This window comes from Solanum verrucosum, unplaced genomic scaffold, assembly GCF_900185275.1.
Source record: "Solanum verrucosum unplaced genomic scaffold, falcon-dt-bn FXZP01000049.1, whole genome shotgun sequence".
In the NCBI taxonomy this organism is placed as follows: Eukaryota; Viridiplantae; Streptophyta; class Magnoliopsida; order Solanales; family Solanaceae; genus Solanum; species Solanum verrucosum.
Genome location: NW_026020221.1, coordinates 10,459,375 through 10,482,232, shown reverse-complemented (window position 1 = coordinate 10,482,232; position 22,858 = coordinate 10,459,375). Strand labels below are relative to the sequence as shown.

At 41.3% G+C, this 22,858-nt stretch overlaps 1 protein-coding gene and 1 pseudogene across 1 annotated transcript in view; one reads left to right on the top strand and one right to left on the bottom strand.

Annotated features, from left to right (window-relative positions):
- The window catches only part of LOC125831174 (ethanolamine-phosphate cytidylyltransferase-like), a 912,135-nt gene that overhangs the window by 408,979 nt on the left and 480,298 nt on the right, over positions 1 to 22,858 (top strand). The window lies entirely within an intron of this gene.
- Positions 917 to 21,322, bottom strand: LOC125831533 (uncharacterized; annotated as a pseudogene).

The window sequence follows — 22,858 nt, the reverse complement described above, 5'->3', positions numbered from 1 at the left end:
ATCTAAAACATAACTATATAGTAGCGATAAACATCAAGAAGAGTTTTGAAAACAAAAAATTAGAGAAACTATCACATTATTACATACTAAGGCAAGAATAGTTCTTTAATGAACTTCGAATATAAGATAATTTCAAAGAAACAATATGATCAAGAAGACTAAAATTCTATAAAATTAATTTTACCGATCTAAAATACTTGATAGCTAAAAATTTGAAACCCATTGAAAGGAAGTAGAAAAAAAAATGAAATAAGGTCATCTCTTTTCATCTTAATTCATCAACAATAATGACTCATTTTTGTCTAAACAAACAGCACTAGAGTAGAGCAAAACCAAAACCAAACTTAAGCATTAGCCTAAGACGGATTAGTACCCAAGGCGTATTAAGTCCATTAGTAAAACCGCCAAAAAGCATGTCCAAGGTGTACGACCTAACAACATATCATTTTATTTGATATTTGAAAGATGTGTGTGTAGAAACCTAATTGTTACCTTTTGGGGGGGGGATCGTATTCGTGTTTTATTTGTAGGTATGACTGAATTTCTCAAGTTTGACATGGTCATGAGTGCACCAGAAATGCTTACGTTGTGGTACTATGATCTCAACGAGCTTTATAGAAGGGAACTCAACAAATATATAGGGGCATTAACTGAACTCATAGACATGGTTGGTTGGCTCAAATTGATCGAAGTCCTCACCGACTATTGGGACAACGAGAAAATGGTGTTCTGATTTGGAATAATGGAAATCACCCCGACAATCGAGAAAATTCAGGATGGTATAGACACTGTAGGCACATGGCTAGAAAGAAGAGCAAGAGGACAGGAGAACATCCTAATCCCTAATAAGCTTACCATCGAGGACATTGTAAAATGCCTTAGTTTAAGAATGGAATATGCCCACTAGGTCAAGGGGTCAAGCATGGCTTTCAGAGATCTCTATGTCAGATTTGGGCATGCGAGCTTTTATGTAAAGTTTAACCAAGAGTTCAAGACTTTCAGAGAATGGGACGAAACCAGACCCCTGGCGTTCACTATCGCATTGTAAGGTACTATGGTGTTCCTCCAGGCCCCGAGCCTCACTATCAATACTCGGATAATCATGTTTGTAGACACTCTGTTCCATAGACACGAAAACCAAGGGCAAGTGAAGTATTATCCCATCGCACCTGTCATCCTATCCAACATGTACCGTGCTCTGGGAAGGTGCAAGAACGAACATAGTTACTTTTAGGGTTGTAACCTCCTTCTCCAATGGTGGATATTGAGTCACTTGTTGAAGGTACACGAGACTCAAAAGCTTCGCTCTTAAGCATTTTAACGAGATGTTGTTCTTGGGAGACCTCAATTGGAGAACCAGAGTAGGATGGGCTCAGAGTTTCTCTGAGTTATGACGATATCCAGTGGATGTTTGACCGATTCATCTCAAAAGAGGTTGTACTACATCTACAAGGCATTCGGGGTATCCTCCTGTATGCACCCATCCGGGTCCTGAGGTAGTTTTGGAGAAAAAAAACCTTACCTCCGAACGAAAATTACCATATCTATGTGTTCGACCACGGGGATGATAGAGTCCCTAATGATAAATAGATGTTGATGGAATGACAGAAAACAGTGCGAACGAATGACAAAACCCTTGCCACGGGTTGATTTAATGCCGGGTACGTGGAAAATTACAAAGCTTGGCTGAAAAAAAGGATGTGCAAGGCCTTTCCTTCCCAGTTCCAAACATCTATCGTAGCTTGGAGGACAAAAAATCTGAGGACCTGATAGAAATAATACAAGTTAGAAGCGAAGCTCGGGAGATGCAAAGGGAATTCCTCCGAAAGCTAGAGGAGGATAAATACACCATTGAGAGTTTAACCCAAGAATTAGAGAGCTTAAGAAGCAATCTGGGAAACTTACCTCATGGATGGAAGATCGGAGAAGAGACATGCAGTTTGAGAATTGGGAAGAAAAAGGGCGCCAATATGACGAATATTGGCTAATGACTCAGTACAGGTTTTAGCAGGTCATGGGAAAAAACATGAAGAGAAGATCAGAGAATGAACCATCGGGGACCTTTTAGTGGACTTTGCCCCTAAACCCTTGTCACGACCTGATTTCTCGAGTCATGATGACACCTACTATATCCCACCAGTAAGTAAGCCAACCCGTAACCCAAAACATCAAATAATGATTGTAAGGGCAGAAACTAGCGAAAATAATAATCTAAACAAGGACAACAAGGCAGAACAAACCAAAATAAATATATACAGAAATCCCTCCCAGAACCTGGTAGTCACTAGTACAGAGCTATCTAATAAAGAGTACAAGTCCCAAAAGTGGACCACAACAAAACGTGTCTCAGAAGCAACAAGACTAGCTAAAACAAAAGAAGGAGACATAACAAACCCAAAACGCCAAGTGCTCACCCTCGTCTCCGAGTCACAAATGCAAAAGAAGGCTGGAACCAATCACCACTGTAACTGGTACTGGGACCTGCATCACGAAATAGATGCAGAGTGTAGCATGAGTACCAAAACAATAGGTACTCAATAGGCATCAAAAGGTCGACTGAGTAAAAAGGGTAAAAATATAAGAAATGATAGAATCTAGACACAGAGAGGTCAAAACGGATATGAAAAGAAAGCATACGAGCATACCAGAAATAAACTAAGTACAACTAAACTAAACCTAACTAGACCCCATAAGCCCAGAAGGTACACTCGTATGCCAGTTTAAATAAAACCTGAACAAACCCCCATAAGCCCGACATGTACACATAATAGCTAATCTATTGAGAAAGAAGAAAATCGGGATCCCAGCCTAAAGTAACCAAGATAATCCATCAGATTCCACCCAACAAGTAGTGCACTCCCATCCCAACTAGAAAGAGTGACCCTAGGGGCACCCAACCATACAGTCCACTCCCAGCCCAGTTAGAAAGAGGGCCCGGGGGTGAGGTAGATATCGCGAGTCATCCTACCATGCAGTCAACTCCCAGCCCAGCTAGAAAGAGCGACCTGGGGACACCCAGCCAGCAGCACACTCCTAACCCAGCTAGAAAGAAAGGCCCAGGGGTGATGACATCTCCAATAGGATCCAATCCAGTAACAACCATCGTGGAACACCGTACACTCTAAAAAATCACAGAAAAGTCTCCAAGCCTATACTATCTCAATCCCACGCCTTTAGTGATGCACTGATCCTTCGAGAATGCGTCAGAATCACAGAACTAGAGGGAGAAGATACAAAAGTGCAACAAGCAGCGATAGGGCCTAATCTAAGGCTCAAACTATCAGACTCAAGTCTCCTACTCCAGTCTACAAAGAGCTAAGTCATCCAAATGACGTCGACAGAAGGTCAGGCTATCCAGCCCACACGAGCCATAAGTCTAAGGCAATGCTAGCCTAACCTAGACTAAGGACATCATGCTTACGGTTAAGGATGAACAAATATACAACACATAGCATCTAAGCATACAATAACATTTAGCACATAAACATGCAACTATACTAAACCGGTTAACATGGTACTACACTCGAAATATGACCAATCAATCCTAACATAAGGTATCTAATCAAAGTAAAGTAGGAAACTGGTACCCACCTCCAATTCACTCCAATCGACATGCTTTTACACAATTAAGCTCAATCTAATAAAAAAGAAGCTGTAGCCTACCTGTAGGCCGATCGCGCGCTCCAAATCACTTTGTCGGAGCTTTTTATTCCCGTACGACCTTTGAACGCTGTCACTCTATCAAATATAGGATCACAACGTTAGTAAGGTCATTTTGACACTTAAATAGCAAGAAACGGAGATGGACCAATTTCGGGGTAAAAATGGGGAAAGTGGGACCCGCGCTGAAATTCTGGAATCAACCCCAAAAATAGGTTCTAAACAGCTCCTCGAACTTTTATTCCAAATTGGAACATAATTCGGGGCTCGAAACAGTCCCAACACGAACATGCAACGAATAACCCAAAATTACACTAAAAAAGAGCAATAATGACAACAACTATTTACAAGAATTACCAGAAACGAGGGCCCAACTGTTGAAACCAACCACACCACGATGATCCTCACGAAAAACCCACAATCTAGGCTCTTGAATCACCAAAGTTGGACCTAAAATGGCCAAGAAATCATCTTCCAAAATTTCCCAAAAATTGAGCTCGAAAATGAGCTCGAAAATGAGCTATGGTAGCAGCTAAATCATAATTCTTAACTCCAATAAAGCTGCAAATACGAATTCTATCCATGCCAATGCGTTCTCCTCGAAAAAGAACTCAAGATAGCCCCAAGAATCTCTAAATTTGGACTTGAAATGAGAGAGTTATGAAGGTTTGAAGTTGAGAAATGAGGCTTTTAAAAGACGTATTTGGTCGCTAAATATCCCAAAATCTGGTCGCTAAAAGTGCTGCACCAGATTTCAGCTTTTCCTATTTTTAAAGCTCTCCAACGGGGCGCTTCGAACTCGTTCGAAACCCCTTGCACGCAAACGAGATATGCAACCATACGTAAATTGATATTTCGGACTCAATGGCACATTCAAAATTTCCATATGAGGTCAGCTTGACAAAAAGTGGGTCCCACACCTAAATGCCATTTTAAATCAAAAACCACAAAAGAGCTAAAAAAAATATCGGAAACCTCGGGACACAAAAGAAGGGTTAATCTAGACCAAACTCCACATTCCGGAGCTAACAGCGCTGACGGAATTTTCATCCGAGCGCGTTTACTCAGAATGTTGACTAAAGTTAAATTTAGGCTTAAAATTGAAGTTAAAACGCCTAATCGCACCGACTCACACTGAAAACCTCGGGAGTCATGCTGACCATGCTACTAGCCAAAACTGACCCTTCCAGAGTTGATAGAATCGTTAGAATTGGATTTCGATGTCATCTTCTTGTACTTTTGATCGAAAATAATCGTTCAAGGTTCATAAGCTCCAAAAACACTAAACTCGCACAATAACCAAACAAACAACCAGGTGACCGAATGTCAGTCCCAGCAAGTCATAAATGATTTGGGGTCGCTACAGGAATGCTCTAAATTACACACAAAAGGCAAAACACAGAAATGACCAGGAGGGTCATTACAATATCCACTACTAAAAAGGACTTTCGTCCGCGAAAGTAACAATCAAGAAATACATGAAGGCTCAAACAAGCCAGGAAACTGCTCTTGAATCTCTTGCTCCGTCTCCCTGGTTGCCTCCTCGACTGGACGATGCCTCCAACGGACCTTAACAACAGAAATGGCTCTCGAGCACAATCTCCTCACATTTTTGGATAAAATGGCAACTGGCTCCTCTACAAATGCCAAACGGTCATCCAACTTAATTGCATCATACTGAAGCACATGGGACTCATCAGGAACATACCGACACAACTTGAGATATCGAAAACTGGGTGGATGGCTGAAAATGCTGGAGGTAGGGCCAACTCATAAGCAACCTCCCCAACTGTCTGGAGTATCTCAAAAGGCCTAATGTACCTAGGGCTAAGCTTGCCCCGCCTCCCAAACCTCATCACGCCTTTCATGGGCGACAGACAGAGGAATATCCGATCACCAACAGAGAATCTCAAAGGTCGACGCCTCCGATCCACATAACTCTGGTGCCTACTCTGAGCCGTCCTGAGTCTATTCTGAATCACTCTCACCTGGTCCAAAGCCTCTGATCTTAGGCATATTTGTATACCTAAGTAGTCAAAATTGGCCCACGAAGTGATGATGTTTGATGACGATCTTGAGTTATTAGCTTGAATTTTAGTTTAACTTGTGATGATTGCATCCTTACACATGTGACTATTTGTTTCAGGAAATCTTGATGAAAGAAGGAGCAAGGAGATGTAAGAAAATGGCTAAGGCAAAAACCACCAGTGGTTGGCGCGGCGCGTCACGGGTGGTACCTCAGAGAGCCTGTTGCAACGTACTGACAGGCGCGACGCGCCAGAAGGGAAACCTCAGAGGCGCTGCTCAGGCGCTCTGCTTGGTACAGCGCGCCAGGAGCTAAACGAGGGAAGAAACCTTGAGGCGCGTTAAGGGGCGCGACACGCCACCTGTTCTCCGACTTTTCCAAGTTTTTAACATTAAATAGGATTCCTAATTTGAGTGGGATTGGTTCCCAACTTTTCCTACTAGTATAAATAGATCCTTAGGGCTCCATAAAAAGTGTTCGACTTTTGATCTAGTGTGGAAGGGCAAGAATTCAAGTTTGTAAAAGGTCTTAATCCTTTAACTCTTCTATTTTTCGAAAATTGCATGAACTATAGTATTTTCTTGTTTTCTAATAGCATGAGTAGCTAAACGCCCTAGTTTTAGGGCTATAGCTATGAATTATGTGCTGAATGTTTGAGGCTTTATAAATTGATTTTCGGTTGTCAATCCCAATTACTTCTATATTCTTGTTCTACTATTTTATGCTTGCGCACAATAAAATAAATCTAGTGTCTAATCTTAAAATCGAACGAGGAGAGATTAGATAGACCAAAGAATATAGAGAGCTCGGTCCACCCATTAAATTGAGGTGATTAGTGTTCAGGAGTGACGCCAAGACGAACACCTTACTTGGTTATGAAATAGGATGAAATATACATGCTCGCCAGTTAGTTTATTTATCCTCGCTCAACGATGTAGTTAGATGGCTAACTGGGGTAGGTGGCGAGAGGCGAATCACCCGGACCATACTATGAACCCTATAGACCAGTAATTTGACAACTGAAGTGAATTCTAAGCTGATGATATGATGCATGATATTCAATGTATGCTGCAGCCCTGGAATTGTTTTTAAACTTTCTTGAACCATATTATATCAAAGTTGTTCACAATTAGTTACTTTCATTTAGTGCATAATTATTAGTAGATACTTAACTAAATCTTCAACGCTTAAAAAGGTTACTTGGTTACTTTTAGTTGTAGAATTTAGTGAATATAAGTTGATCATAAGTCCCTTGGGAACGATAACTCGTTTCTTGAAGTATCTATCCCCTTAAAGCCCCCAAATCCCACATTCTTTCCCCAGTACACTACATCCTAACCGACCCAACCCCTCAAATCCCTCAAACCTTTCTCCATCCTCCTTCTCTAACTCTTCTCATTCCTTTACACTCCCATTTTCCCCATTAAATCAACCACCAAAACTCTTCTTTTTCCCCTCCACCATTTATAAACTCTCCACTTCCCTACTCCTCCACTACTTACTTTCAAATTTTGTTACTTCCCTTCCCCTTCTAAACCATCATCCCTCCACCATTTTTTTCTTTTTCTCCATTTTTCTCACTGTTCATACCCGAATCCCCCCTAATTTTTTTTTCCGTTTCTTTAGTTTTTTTTTTTACTTAACAGGTTGAAATGGCTCCAAAGGCCAAAAATATGGCGGGTTCAAAGCGGAGTAGAAAAGGGGAAGCCTCCAGGTCCTCTGGCAGTAAGGAACCAGTACAAAAATTCGGCAAAAAGGCTGTGGAACGGTATGGGTGGGAATGGTTCGATTGCCAGCGAGAAGCAAAGTATATGGGCGACGAATTTGTGAATGAGGTAAGGTTACAGTCGCAATTTCCTGATATATATCGGGTTGTTCATGAGTTAGGTTTGCGGTTTATATTTTCTAATCTAGGAGATTGCAATTTGATGTTAGTGAGAGAATTTTATACTAATTGGCTAACTGAAACAAAATATAAGACTGTGCCTGTTAGGGGGATAGATGTCAAGTTTTCTGCCCAAATTCTGAATGAGCTATTAGGTACCCCGAATTGTGGCTCTGATGAGTTTAATAACTTGAAAGATAAACCTCCTTATAGGTATATCCGACATACCTTGTGTGGGGTTGATTCGACTGCTAGGTGGGACCGGAGTAAGGATACAGGGAAACATAATACCCTACATTTTGCTAACTTTAATCAAGTTTCTCGGGTGTGGCTGAAGATAGTATGTAGTGTGTTGTTTGCCTGCTAAACATTTGACTGATGTGATAAGGGATAGGGTGGTATTGGTCTATATGCTGATGAAGGGAATGCCTATTAATGTTGGGGCAATCCTGAGGTAAAATATAATGAAATTTAGGAACGATTTGAGGTGGCAATTTTGTTACGGTGGGTTGATCACCCGTTTTCTGAGGGCTGAAGGTATTGAGGAGGAATCACTTGACTTGACTGTTGCTTATCACCCGGATCTCACTGGTAAATTAGTGGATGTAACCCGCACAAAGGCACTAGACACGTCCCATGTACCTGTTTTGTTTGCTCCAGAAAGGCAAGCCCGTGATGACAGTGTCATGGCAAGAATGTTTGGGATGGCGAAATTGCAGCTGTGGATTGGTGGCCGTCTAGTTACAGATGCGGAGATGGAAACCATGGCAGAGCGCTACCCCTTGACTGAGAGTGCAACTTTCTTATGCCGGACTAGTCTCGCATTTTTAGAGCCTTTGGATGATGATGAGGATGATGATGCTGTGGATGAGGAGGCGAATGCCTTGATGTTATTTGATCACGACGACAACGAGGCCTAGAGGCCTGAGGGAGTATTCCTAACTCTATACTTTGCTTTCATTATGCACTGAGGACAGTGCTTATTTTTAAAGTGTGGGGTGGGGTAATATGTCTCTGTTGTATATAACTGTTTACTGCTTTATCGAGTCTAGTAGTAGCTTTTAGTTAAATTTGTTTTTTTTGGGTTCCTCAGCGTTTTTTTTCGGTACTTTTACTGAGGATTGTCCCTTTGAACCGAATAGGACTAGTTTATTGATTTATCGAGTCTTAGAGTCGTCATAGGAGTGACAGTTCCCAATGATGGATGGATGACGACCGTCTTAAGGGAAAATTAGTCACATAGAAGAGTAGGATTGAGAAAACAACCTTGGCCTTTTGAAACTATGTCAAAAAAAATGTTATTCAAACGTCATGGGTAGTCATATTTGGAAGAATGCGATAAATTGTTGACCTTGTAACAAGCTTATGTTCTTAGTTTTGACTCATAATAAAAATATATGGGCTTAGTTGTGTAATGATACCGTAATGCAAGTTGTAGAAGCATGTTGGTTGATATATCCTTCTGTGTGTCATAATGCCATGTGTGGGGAGAATTGATTGGTTCTTTCTTAACTTGATATCTAGAACTTGCCTTGTGTGTGTTGAATTAGTAGTTTGTATGACTTAATGAATGTGATTGAGGTGCTTCTTTGAAATAGCCAATTCTTACCTCTACTTGTATGCCTACCATTGAAATCATCCCTAGTAAGCCCCATTGAGCCTTTAGCCTTGTTTTTTGATAAACCACATGATAAGCCGAAACCTGTTGTTTGAGACCAAGTCTTTTTGATCCTATGAAAAATCCTTAATGCACTATGTTGAGAAGAAGGGTGGAAAATGTTGGTTGATATAGCCAAGGGAGAATTGCTACATTGTATGAAAAAGAAAAGTCTGTATTGGCCCTGGTCCTTAGTGACAATGTGCACCTCAACTAAAATTGAGGTGGCTAATTTAGAATTATGCTCGAAACATTGGCCCTGATCCTATCAAGGATAATGTGTACCTTACTCGGTTGTTAAAAATCTATAGTTTGGGTGGCTAGTACAAAGGCATATATATAAAAAAAAAAGGGTAAATAGTCATGTAGTATGTACTAGGAGGAAAGAAGTGCTATAAAGAAAATTGTTGGCAATATAATGACATGTGCATTAGGGAGGTGTAGTCACTAAAATAATTTCTAAAATATTCCCTCCCTTACCTTAAGCCGACATTACAACCAAATGAAAGTCCTCTTGATTCCTTGAGAAATATAATGCGAAGGTAAGAATACACTATGGGCAAGCTTATGGTATGTTGAGGAAAGTAAGAATTTCATTTGTGAGAGTGAGTGTTTGTTAGGAAGATAGGCCTTATTGATTTTGAAATTGCTGGAGTGAATGGCTTAACTAAGCATAAACAAGTGAGGGCATTCATGGCATGTGTAGGATTATCTAATTGATGTGTGATATGAGTTTGCATTAGCCCGAAAAAAAAAAAACAAAATTGTCATTCTTTGAGCATGTGTGTACGCAGTATAAATGTTGTGAATTGTTGCATACAATGTGAACTATACAAGATCATGATTAAATATGTTTGGTTTGTTTTGAGGTGGGTGGATAAAACCAAGTGTTGTGAAAAAAGAGTCGATAGTTTAAAGATTGTTTGAGGACAAAAAAAAGTCGAAGTGTGGGGTGGTGATCTTAGGCATATTTGTATACCTAAGTAGTCGAAATTGACCCACGAAGTGATGATGTTTGATGACGATCTTGAGTTCTTAGCTTGAATTTTAGTTTAACTTGTGATGATTGCATCCTTACACATGTGACTAGTTGTTTCAGGAAATCTTGGTGGAAGAAGGAGCAAGGAGATGTAAGAAAATGGCTAAGGCAAAAACCACCAGTGGTTGGCGCGGCGCGTCACGGGTGGTACCTCAGAGAGCCTGTTGCGACATACTGAAAGGTGCGATGCGCCAGAAGGGAAACCTCAAAGGCGCTGCTTAGGCGCGGCGCGCCAGGAGCTAAACGAGGGAAGAAACCTTGAGGCGCGATAAGGGGCGCGACACGCCACCTGTTCTCTGACTTTTCCAAGTTTTTAACATTAAATAGGATTCCTAATTTGAGTGGGATTGGTTCCCAACTTTTCCTACTAGTATAAATAGATCCTTAGGGCTCCATAAAAAGTGTTCGACTTTTGATCTAGTGTGGAAGGGCAAGAATTCAAGTTTGTAAAAGGTCTTAATCCTTTAACTCTTCTATTTTCCGGAAATTGCATGAACTATAGTATTTTCTTGTTTTCTAATAGCATGAGTAGCTAAACGCCCTAGTTCGGGGCTGTAGCTATGAATTATGTGCTGAATGTTTGAGGCCTTATGAATTGATTTTCGGTTGTCAATCCCAATTACTTCTATATTCTTGTTCTACTATTTTATGCCTGCGCACCATAAAATAAATCTAGTGTCTAATCTTAAAATCGAACGAGGAGAGATTAGATAGACCAGAGAATATAAAGAGCTTGGTCCACCCATTAAATTGAGGTGATTAGTGTTCAGGAGTGACGCCCAGACGAACATCTTGCTTGGTTACGAAATAGGATGAAATATACATGCTCGCCAGTTAGTTTATTTATCCCCGCTCAACGATGTAGTTAGATGGCTAACTGGGGTAGGCAGCGAGAGGCGAACCACCCGGACCATACTATCAACCCTATAAACCAGTAATTTGACAACTGAAGTGAATTCTAAGCCGATGATATGATGCATGATATTCAATGTATGCTGCAGCCCTGGAATTGTTTTTAAACTTGCTTGAACCATATTATATCAAAGTTGTTCACAATTAGTTACTTTCATTTGGTGTATAATTATTAGTAGATACTTATATAAATCTACAACTCTTAAAAAGGTTACTTGGTTACCTTTAGTTGTAGAATTGAGTGAATATAAGTTGATCATAAGTCCATTGGGAACGATAACTCGTTTCTTGAAATATCTATACTACTTGTGTGACCACGTACAGTTGCGTGTATATTGGGAGTAACAGCCTCCTAAATCAAATCCGTACCCCGTGGCCTAGGCTCTGTAGACTGAAACCAACCCATTGGAGATCGACAATGCCTACCATACAAGGCCTCGAACGGGGCCATCTGAATGCTAGAATGGTAGCTGTTATTAGACGCAAAGTCCGCCAAATACAAGAACTGGTCCCAATGACCACCAAACTCCAAAATACAAGCCCACAACATATCCTCAAGGACCTGAATAGTATGCTCGGACTGACCATTAGTCTGCGGGTGGAAAGTTGTGCTAAGGTCAACCGAGTGCCCAATTCATCCTGAAAGGTCCTCCAAAAGCTAGACGTGAACTGAAAGCCCCGATCTGATATAATAGAAACTGGCACCCCATGAAGTCGAACCACCTCTCGAATGTAGATAGGAGCCAACCTCTCGGCTCTAAATGAAGACTGAATAGGAATGAAATATGTTGACTTGGTCAATCGATCAACAATGACCCAAATGCTATCAACACCTCTAGAAGTCCGCGGTAGGCTAGCCACAAAATTCATAGTAATGCGATCCCACTTCCACTCCAGAATGGGTAATCTCTGAAACTTACTACCAGGCCTCAAATGCTCGGCCTTTACCTGCTGGCAGCACAAGCAACGGGAAACAAAGTCTCCTCATGCCACTCCACCAGTAATGCTGCCTTAAATCATGATACATTTTCGCTGTGCCCGGATGGTTAGAGTATCTACACTCATGGGCCTCACAAAGTATCAATCGTATCAAATCCCAAACACTTGGAACACAGATGCGGCCGACGAATATCAACACTTCATCGGGATCTACGGTAGCCTGATCACCATCACCCGCTAACAATTGATCTCTATGGGCCACCAATGCCTCATCCCCATACTGATAACCATGGATCCTATCAAGCAAAAAGGACTGAACTCCCATATAGAGGCCAAGACGCGTCTAGAATATGAGATATCCAAGCGAACCATGCTATTGGCTAAGAACTGAATGTCCAAAGCCAAGGGTCGCTCCTCAACAGATAAGAAGGCTAAACTACCCATACTCACCACCTTCCGGCTCAAGGTGTCCGCTACCACATTCGCATTGCTCGAATGATAAAGAATAGAGAGGTCGTAGTCCTTCAGGAGCTCAATCCAACGACGCTGCCTTGAATTAAGGTCCCTATTGCTCATGATGTACTAAAGACTCCTATGATCGATATATATATCACATTGAACTCTATACAATAAGTGCCTCCAAATCTTAAGTGTAAAAACTACCGCTTCCAACTCCAAGTCATGGGTGGGGTAGTTGCGCTCATGGATCTTAAGCTACCTCGATACATAAGCAATAATCCGGCTCTGTTGCATCAATACAGAACCTAAACTAACGCCAGATGCGTCACAATAAAACGTGAAACCCTTTCCCCCAACTAGAAGAGTCAATATAAAAGCGGTGGTCAATAACTCCTGGAGCCTCAAAAAGCTCGCCTCACACTTCTCTGACCAAACAGAGGGAACATCAACACGAGTTAATCGGTCAGAGGTGCTACCAAGGTAAAGAAACCCTCTACAAATCATCTGTAATAGACTGCTAGTCCGATGAAGCTCTGAATCTTAGTAACTGAGGTGGGCCTAGCCCAATCACGAATAGCCTCAATCTTCACTGGATCTACCATATTGCCCTCCTTGGACACAACGTGCCACAAGAATGCTACAGAGTCTAACCAAAACTGGCACTTTGAGAACTTGGCATAAAACCGCTGATCTCTCAAAGTCTGGAGTACAACTCTCAAATGTTGCTAATGATCACCCCTACTCCACGAGTATATCAAAATGCAATCAATGAAGACTGTGATGAATGGATAAAGATAAGGCCTGAACACGCACGTCATCAAGTCCATAAAGGCAGCTGGGGCATTAGTCAACCCAAAAGACATCACCAAGAACTCATAATGGCCATAACGGGTCCTAAATGCAGTCTTAGGGATGTTCGCTGCCCTAATCCTCAACTGGTGGTAACCGTACCTCAAATCAATCTTAGAGAACACTGAAGCTCCATGTAGCTGGTCAAATAGGTCATCAATCCTAGGCAGAGGATATCGATTCTTCACCGTCACCTTATACAACTATCTATAGTCAATGCACATGTGCATCGTACCGTCTTTTTTCTTTACAAAAAAATGGGAGTGCCCCAAGGTGATACACTAGGTCTGATAAATCATTTACCCAAGAGATCCTGAAGCTGAACACTAAGCTCCTTGAGATCTACATGAGACATTCGATATGGTGGAATAGAAATAGGCCGAGCACCCGACTCAAGCTCAATCGGAAAATCAATATCACGCTCTGGGGGTAGTCTAGGTAGGTAGGTAAGAAACACATCTAAGAAGTCATGAACAACATGAAATGACCACGCACATAGGCCAAATATGGTAAGCATCCGCTAGCCACTATCCTCTTATCCCGAATAAAAGAGATAACCCCAACTAGTGTGCTACTACAAGATCCCTACCACACCACCAGAGGAATACCATGAATGGCTAAGGTAACAGTCTTAGAGAAGCAATCTAAAATAGCGCGATAAGGGGATAACCAGTCCATGCCCAGAATCACGTCGAAATCAACCATGTCAAGCAATATAAGGTCAGCCCGGGTGTCACGCCCTTGGATAGTAACTAAGAAAGATCGAAATACCTGATCCACTACTAAAGACTCACCAATGGGGGTCGACACACAAAACGTCAATACTAGAGTCTCAGAAATCATACTCAAGCGAGAGGCATAGTAAGCAGAAACATACGAAAAAGTAGAGCCCGGATCAAATAAAGCCAAGGCGGGCTGCTGGCATAAAAGAATCGTACCTATGATCACATCATCTGATGCCTCAGCCTCAGCCTCGCTAGAGCTGCATAGAAATGGATATGTACGCCTCTACCCCAACCATCAAACCTACCACCTGACTTGCCTCCTTAAGGACCACCCCGTATACCCTGATGAACACCTCTACGGTCCTGACCCTGACCACGACCTCTAGCTGGAGGTGCTGGTAAAGATGGGGGAGCTGCCTGAGAAGCGAGATCAATTTGACTATGCTGAGGGCAGTCCCTGGCCCAATGACCCATCTCACCATACTCATAGCAACCCTGCCGAGAGGGACTCCTAGAAGAATGGCCACCATGGCTTGAAGAACTCGATTGAAACACCTCACAACCCTGACTCGAACTGGCCTCGCTCTGACCACTATCTGATGCCTGAAGAGAGGCCTGAGTAGGCCGGCTAGGCTGATCTTGTCGAAACCGTCGTCCGGTCCTGTCATGATAATCCCTAAACCTGGGGAGAGAGTCACTGTAGCTTCCCTCATGCCTATCCCTCTTCTCGCTTCCCCCTTGTGCCTCACGATGAAGATTCTCCATAGTATTGGCATGGTTAACCACGTTTAAAAAGGATCGACCTGCAGAAAGCAAAGATTGAGTCTCAAGCCGAAGCTGTAATCTCAACCCACAGACAAAATACCTAACCCTCTCCTCCTACGTAGGTAATATTATCTCCGAATGATGGGAAAGCTCGTGGAACACAGTTTCGTACTCTGCCAATAATATGCTCCAACCTGCAAAACTGATCCCTGAGGCGGTCTCTAACGCTATGAGGGATAACTTGGCCAAGAAGATCTCAAAAAACTCATCCCATGACACCGGTAGAGATTAACTGGCCTGGTTTGCATAAACGTACGCCACCACTGCCTAGCGGGACCATCTAGCTGGTAAGTAATGAAGTCGGCCCCTCTAGACTCCACTAGACCCAAAGTGCGAAGCCTCTCACGACAAGTAGTAAGAAACTCGTGGACATCCTCCCCCACAATCCCAGAAAACCTCGGTGGTGTCAATGTGAGAAACACACCAAACATCTTCTGGTCCTCGAGCAACATAAGTCTGTCCGCTGCCAAGGGCTGTACTCCCTCAGTTGGTACCTGGACCTGAGGTGCCCTCACTGTAGGCTGATCCTGCGGTACTGATGCTGATGTAGCTAGGGTGGGTGGCTGTTGCATACCCCCAAGCACACCCAAGAGCTGTGCAATAGCGGCCTGAAAATTTGGAGTCAGAATTGGTCTGGGTGGCAGTTGGGCTGGCCCCGGCCCCACCGGCAAAGCTAGTATATGAGTTGTTGGAGGGTCCGCTATTGGATCGGGATTCTTTACTCTCTCTCGGGCTGGAGCTGCAGCCCAACCTTGACCTCGGGGTCGGCGTCTACCCCAAGCTGGGGCTCTATTTACAGGGCTGGGTGCATCATCTCTGGCCGAGCCACCTCGCAAGCAAGCCATTCTGGGAAATAGTGAAACAAGTGATATTTCAAGAAACCAATAAGACACATGCTCCACGAAAGTAAAACAAAAGAGGAAATCTTCCTAAAGGCATCCTGTAGACTCCCGAAGATAAGATACGGACGTCTCCGCACCGATCCGCAGGACTCTACTAGACGTTAGCTCTGTACAAGTGAGACCGATGAACCTTGGGCACTGATACAAACTTGTCATGACTCGATTTCTCGTGTCATGATAGTACCTACTATACCCCACCAGTAGGTAAGCCAACCCGTAACCTAGAACATCAAGTAATGAGCGTACGAGCAGAAACTAGCGAAAATAATAATCTAAACAAGGACAACAAGGCGGAACAAACCAAAATAAATATATACATAAATCCCTCACAGAACCTGGAAGTCACTAGTACAGAGCTATCTAATAAAGAGTACAAGTCCCAAAAGTGGACCACGACAAAATGTGTCTCAAAAGCAACGAGACTAGTTAAAGCAAAAGAAGGAGACAAAACAAACCCAAAATGCCAAGTGCTCACCCTCGTCTTCGAGTCAGAGCTGCAAAAGAAGGCATAACTGCTGGTAACTGGTACTGGGACCTGCATCACGAAATAGATGCAGAGTGTAGCATGAGTACCAAAACAACAGGTACTTAGTAGGCATCAAAGGCCGACTGAGCAAAAAGGGTAAAACAAATAAGAAAGGATAGAATTTAGACACAGAGAGGTCAAAACAGATATGAAAAGAAAGCACTCGAGCATACCAGAAATAAACTAAGTACAACTAAACTAAACCTCACTGGACCCCATAAGCCCAGAAGGTACACTTGTACGCAAGTTTAAATAAAACCTGAATGAACCCTCATAAGCCCGACAGGTACACAAAATAACTAAGTCTAATGAGAAAGAAGAAAACCGGGCATCCAGCCTAAAGTAACCATGATAATACATTAGACTCTACCCAACCAGCAGTGCAGTCCTAGCCCAGCTAGAAAGAGTGACCATAGGGGGCACCCAACCATACAATCTACTCCCAGCCCAGCTAGAAAGAGGGACCCGGGGGTAAGGTAGATATCACAAGTTGTCCTACCATGCAGTCAACTCCCAACCCAGCTAGAAAAGTGACCCGGGGACAACCAGCCAACAACATACTCCCAGCCCAGCTAGAAAGAGAGGCCTGGGGGCGATCGCTGAAATCACCAAGTGTACCCAGCCAGCGATACGCTCCCAGCCCAGCTAGAAAGAAAGACCCCGGGGGTGATGGTATGTCCAATAGGATCCAATCTAACAACATCCATCATGGAATGCCGTCCACTCTAAGAAATCACAGAAAAGGCTCCAAGCCTATACTATCTCAATCCCACACCTTTAGTAATTCGCTAAACCTTAGAGAACGCGTCAGAACCGCAAAATTAGAGGGAGATGATACAGAAGTGCAGCAAGCAGCTATAACGCCTAATCTATGGATCAAACTATCAAACTCAAGTCTGGTACTCCAGTCTACAAGGAGCTAAGTCATCCGAACGATGTCGGCAGAAAGTCAATTCTATCCAGCCCACATGGGCCATAAGTCTAAGGCAATGCTATCCTAACTTACTCTAAGGACATCATTCTTACGATTAAGGATGAACAAGCATACGAACACATAACATCCAAGAATACAATAGCATTTAACACATAAGCATGCAACTTTGCTAAACCGGTTAACATGGTACTACACCTGTAATATGGCCAATCGATCCTAACATAAGGTATCTAATCAAAGTAAAGTAGGAAACTAACACCCATCCCCAATTCACTCCAATCGACATGCTTTTACACAATTAATCTCAATCTAATAAAAAGGAAGCCGTAGCCTACTTGAAGGTATACCGCGCGCGCTCCAAATCACTGTGCCAGAGCTTTTCCTTCCCGAACGACCTTTGAACGCTGACACTCTATCAATTATAGGATCACAACATTAGTACTGTCGTTTTGACACTAAAACTGTAAGAAACTGAGACAGACCAATTTCGGGGTCAAAATGGTGAAAGTGGGACCCGCATTGAAAATTCCAAAATTAACCCAAAAAATAGGTTCTAAACAGCTCCCTGAACTTCTGTTTCAAATTGTAACACAATTCGGGGCTCAGAACAGTCCCAACATGAACATGCAACGATAAACCCAAAATTACATTACAAAAAGCAACAATGGCAGCAACTATTTACAAGAAATTACCAGAAACGAGGGTCCAACTGCTTAAACCAACCACACCACGACGATCCTCACGAAAAACTCCACAATCTAGGCTCTTGAATCACCAAATTAGGGCCTAAAATGGCCAAGAAATCATCTTTCAAAATTTCCCAAAAATTGAGCTCGAAAATGAGCTATGACAGCAACTAAATCATAATTATTACCTCAAACGAAGCTTCATATATGAATTCCAACCACACCAACACGTTCTCGTCGAAAAACCACCCAAGATAGCCCCAAGAATCTCTAAAGTTGGACTTGAAATGAGAGAGTTATAAAGGTTTGAAGTTGAGAAATGAGGCTAAAATGAGGCTTTTAAAAGACGAATCTGGTCGCTAACAATCCCAAAATCTGGTCACTAAAAGGGATGCACCCAGTGGCGGATCCAGGGTCTTAGGCTCGTGGGTGCTCACTTCTCTTATTATAAAGTTACTATAAATGCATTGTATAACTGTATAAGTGTACAACTATTTAAACGTTATAGTTAAAAACTCTTCATTTCTTAGAAAAACTAAGAAATGAAGTCCAAATTTTCCTAGCTTCTCTTACCAATTATAACTAATAATTTACTCTTGCAAGCTTTCCTCATTTATTTTTATGTTAAGGAAATGAGCACAACATAATCATTAAAAAATTCATCACCTATACTATTACGAAATTCATTTTTGATGTACTTCATGGATGAAAAAGCTCGTTCCACAGAAACAGTAGCAACACGAAGAATAAGAGTCAAATTGATAAGCAAATAAACAAGTAGCCAAGTTTGATACAGATTTGACTTCACCAATACTTTAGCAAAGTCACTAATTCTCTTCAAGTTGAAGAACCTCTTATCAAAATTACGAGCATAAACTATAAAATTATCAAGCTAACAACTGAGATCTCGAAGCTTATTGCTATCAAACTCATTTTTATAATACTCAGTCAATATCAGTATCCTGTTCTTATCAAAACTAGCAAATGAACTAACTGAATTCAAGCTAGTCATACCAAGAAGTAAGTCACTAGTACAACATTAAAACAGTTATTAGGCTCTTGAAGATGTAAATTAATAAAGACATAACAAATATCAACACACAAATGATGAGAATATATAACATCAAGAGATTTACGCTTGGACTTTCCAGGAAAGTATCTACCATTAATGAAAATGTAACATCAAGAAGTGCTAATTGCCGCTAAAAATACACATCTAGCAGTAATTAAGCTATTATCGTTAATTAATTCTCGCTAAAGGTTATTTTTGTTTTTGTATCTATACATATTGATACATAATTTGCAAATAAAATTTTAAATGTTATATCAGATGTTGATCACCTACTGTTAACTCATGAGTCAGGCAAATTAGTCTTTGGTAGGGGTGGGCAAAATCAGTCCAAATATTCATGATCAGTCTAATTCATTTATGTTTGGACAAGTTTATAATCCGCTTATTTTATTATATGGACTCATTTGATCTGTTTATTTCATCCCATTTTAAATTTGGGCTAATATAATGCAATTCAAATTGATTCATGAGAAATTACAAATGTCTTTTTCAAAACATTCAAATATAATTTCTCATGAATCAATTTGAAATGCATTTTAATATGATATTATAAATAATAATTTATTTTATGTACAAGAAAATACATGATGTGAATGAGAGATATGTTTCTAAAGATTACTAAGGCTTCATCAATTAATTTTCAAGAATGAGATATAACTTCCAACGTAAATTATGTAGTGTGGTCAAATCCAGCTAAAAAAGACTATGGAAGAACATTTATGAATGTTGTAAAAGGTTGAGATCTAATTATGAAAAATGTATAATTTATGGAGAAAAAAATGGGCTGCGCTGCTGCTGGGGAGAATCGATCCCTCAACCTATAGCCCCACACGCTTGACTTTTAAGATCGGGACCCTAAACCAAAGCACCCATCAGTGCTTTTGTTCAAAATGTTAATGGGTGCTGATATCTATTATATATTCATTTTTGCAGATTTTCTATATAAATATACAAAAATTTTGTCGGGGTCAATGGGTGCTTGAGCACCCGGCACGCTCTACGTAGATCCCCCCCTGGCTGCACCAGATTTCAACTTTTCCTATTTTTTAAGCTCTCTAACGGGGAGATTCGAACTCGTTAGGAACTCCGTGAACACAAACGAGATATGCAACCATACCAAAATTGATATTCCAGACTTAATGACACAGTCAAAATTTCCATATGAGGTCATTTTGATAAAAAAGTGGGTCCCACACCCAAACGTCATTTTAAGTTAAAAACCAGAAAAAGACTCGGAAAAATATCAGAAACCTTGGGACACAAAAGAAGGGTCAATCTAGACCAAACTCGACATTTCAGAGCTAACCATGCTGACGGAATTCTCATCCGTGCGCGTTTACGCAGAATGTTGACTAAAGTCAAACTTAGGCTTAAACTTAAAGTTAAAACGCCTAATCGCACCGACTTACAGTGAAAACATCGGAAGTCATGCTGACCATGCTTCTAGACTAAAATGATCGTTCCGGAGCTGATGGAATCGTCAGAATTGGATTTCGATGTCATATTCTTGAATTTTGATCGAAAATGATCATTCAAGGTTCATAAGCTCTAAAAACACTAAACTCGCACAATAACCAAACGAATGACCAGGTGACTGAACTGTCAGTCCCAGCAAGTCATAAATGACTTGGGGTCGCTACAGGAACGCTCTAAACGACACACAAAAGGCAAAACACAGAAATGACTAGAAGGGTCATTACACCTCTGTGTGGGTTTTTCTTATGCATTTGGCGATTATTTTCCCCTGTGTGGGCTTGTTTTTATTGTATTTCAACACTTCTTTCAAATGACCCCTGTGTGGGCCTTTCCTTTTATATTTCTCATTTATTCCCAATTTTCCCCCGTTTGTTTTCACTTTTTGAACCTTGTATATATATGCAAAAAAAATTTCAGGGTAATGAAACGGTTTAATTCTACACATACTTCTTTCAAATATGGTAGGCCTACCCTTGGCACAAAGGGTCCCCCACTTGTTTAGGACGCGTGATATCCGCTTGTGTGCTTCAATAGTTTATGTGATATTGTTGCTTTGAATGAGGACATTTTAGTCCACCCCTTTCCAAAAATATTCCGAAAATCTTCACAAGACACTATCTCAATGTATGACCAAAAAATTCTTCGAGTCTTGAGTTTCTCAGTCAAAACTAAATTCCACTACCAAATCCTAAAACATTACTCTATCATCTCAGGAAAGTTTGAATTACCGCTAAGATTGACAAAATCCATAATGATTAGGTTGAACTGACTGAGGAAGAATTGATGTTGAAACTGCACCGGATCAACCAGGAGATCTAAAAGGATGAGGAAAGGACTATAGAAGTATACTTCTCCAATGCAGTCGCATTGGCCAAAAGTGCTGCAATAGACATGGATATTGCAGCCAAAAAAATAAGATTGACTATGGTGGACGAAGAGATAACTAGGACACTAAAGAAGAAAAAAGACACAACACTTGAGATTAAGAGGCTACGCGAAAAATACCTTTTCCTTAAAGAAGAGGTTAATGTCACCACTCTCGAAGACATTAAACCTGAAGTTGCTGAAAGGAAACCCAAGGAAGAAGTGATGACACGACTCCTTTCTTAGGACGATTGAAAAATGGGGACGAAAAGATCACCCTCTTAGCATATTGTCAAAACCATAACGTAGGGGGCAGAACTAGTTCCATGTGCTTTCATTTACGAGACTCTTGAGGCCTTAGGCATCCTAAATCCCTTCGAGGGGATCACTTCCTAGGTTGAACCTAAAGACGCACATAAGACATGTGCTTATCACAAAGACCAAAAAGGGCACACTACAGAAGAATGTGTGTAGTTGAGGACTGCGATCCATGACCTGATCAACACCGAGAAAATTAACTATTTGTTGGGTGCCCACACTATCCTTACTTGTGACCAACCAGAGTCTGGTATGCCGGTCTCATAACGTACTTTGTTTTGATATCACTATTTCACACCTTTTGAAGATTTGCGGCAGAGTATCTACTTTAAGTTGGTTCGAGGCAGGATCCTAAGCCCTACCAAAAAGAAGGCAATAGTGGTCTTTGCGAGGTGAAAACATTGAAGCTTGCCCTTATTACGGCACGGGGGATCACAATATTGAAAAATGCCTCTCATTCTGTTATGATGTGAAGTCACTGATAAATAAAGGAAGGATCCAAGTCAAGTATCCTCCCCGTTATTGTTGAAGATGCAGACAAAAGAAAACTTTGGTTGTTTCAAAGAAGAAGCCTTTCAACGCCCATCCCCTATCCTTTTAAAATTTTCTTTCCCCCCCATCATTCTACAAGAAAACATTGAGTTCACATCAACAGACGTTGAGAGATGCAACAAGAAGACCTTAGCTCAACACAAGTCAACCTTTCTGATTCACTAGTCTCAAAATCAAATGAACAAATTTATGCTTATTTAAATCAATTTCTGTTACTCGTGGGTTAACATGTCTTCAAACAAAGCAACTTGTATGTGTTTATATGCCTTCTATGTGATATTTTGTATCGTGTTGTCATGAATTAAAACTAACAGATTTGCCTTTGAGTTGTTTTTCTTCTACAGGTACTTAGAACTGATCTGTGTCGATAAGCTGGCTGAACATCCTTACTTTACAAGATCAAAAGCCCCCAAAAATCCTTCATTACTCAGAATTCTCGAAAAGGAAAAGCAACAATGGGTGACAACAATGACGAGATTGGCCTAACTGAGGTTATTTTAGTTCGACGACAGCCCTTTGCCGCTGAACAAAATGAATTGATTATGCAATTGA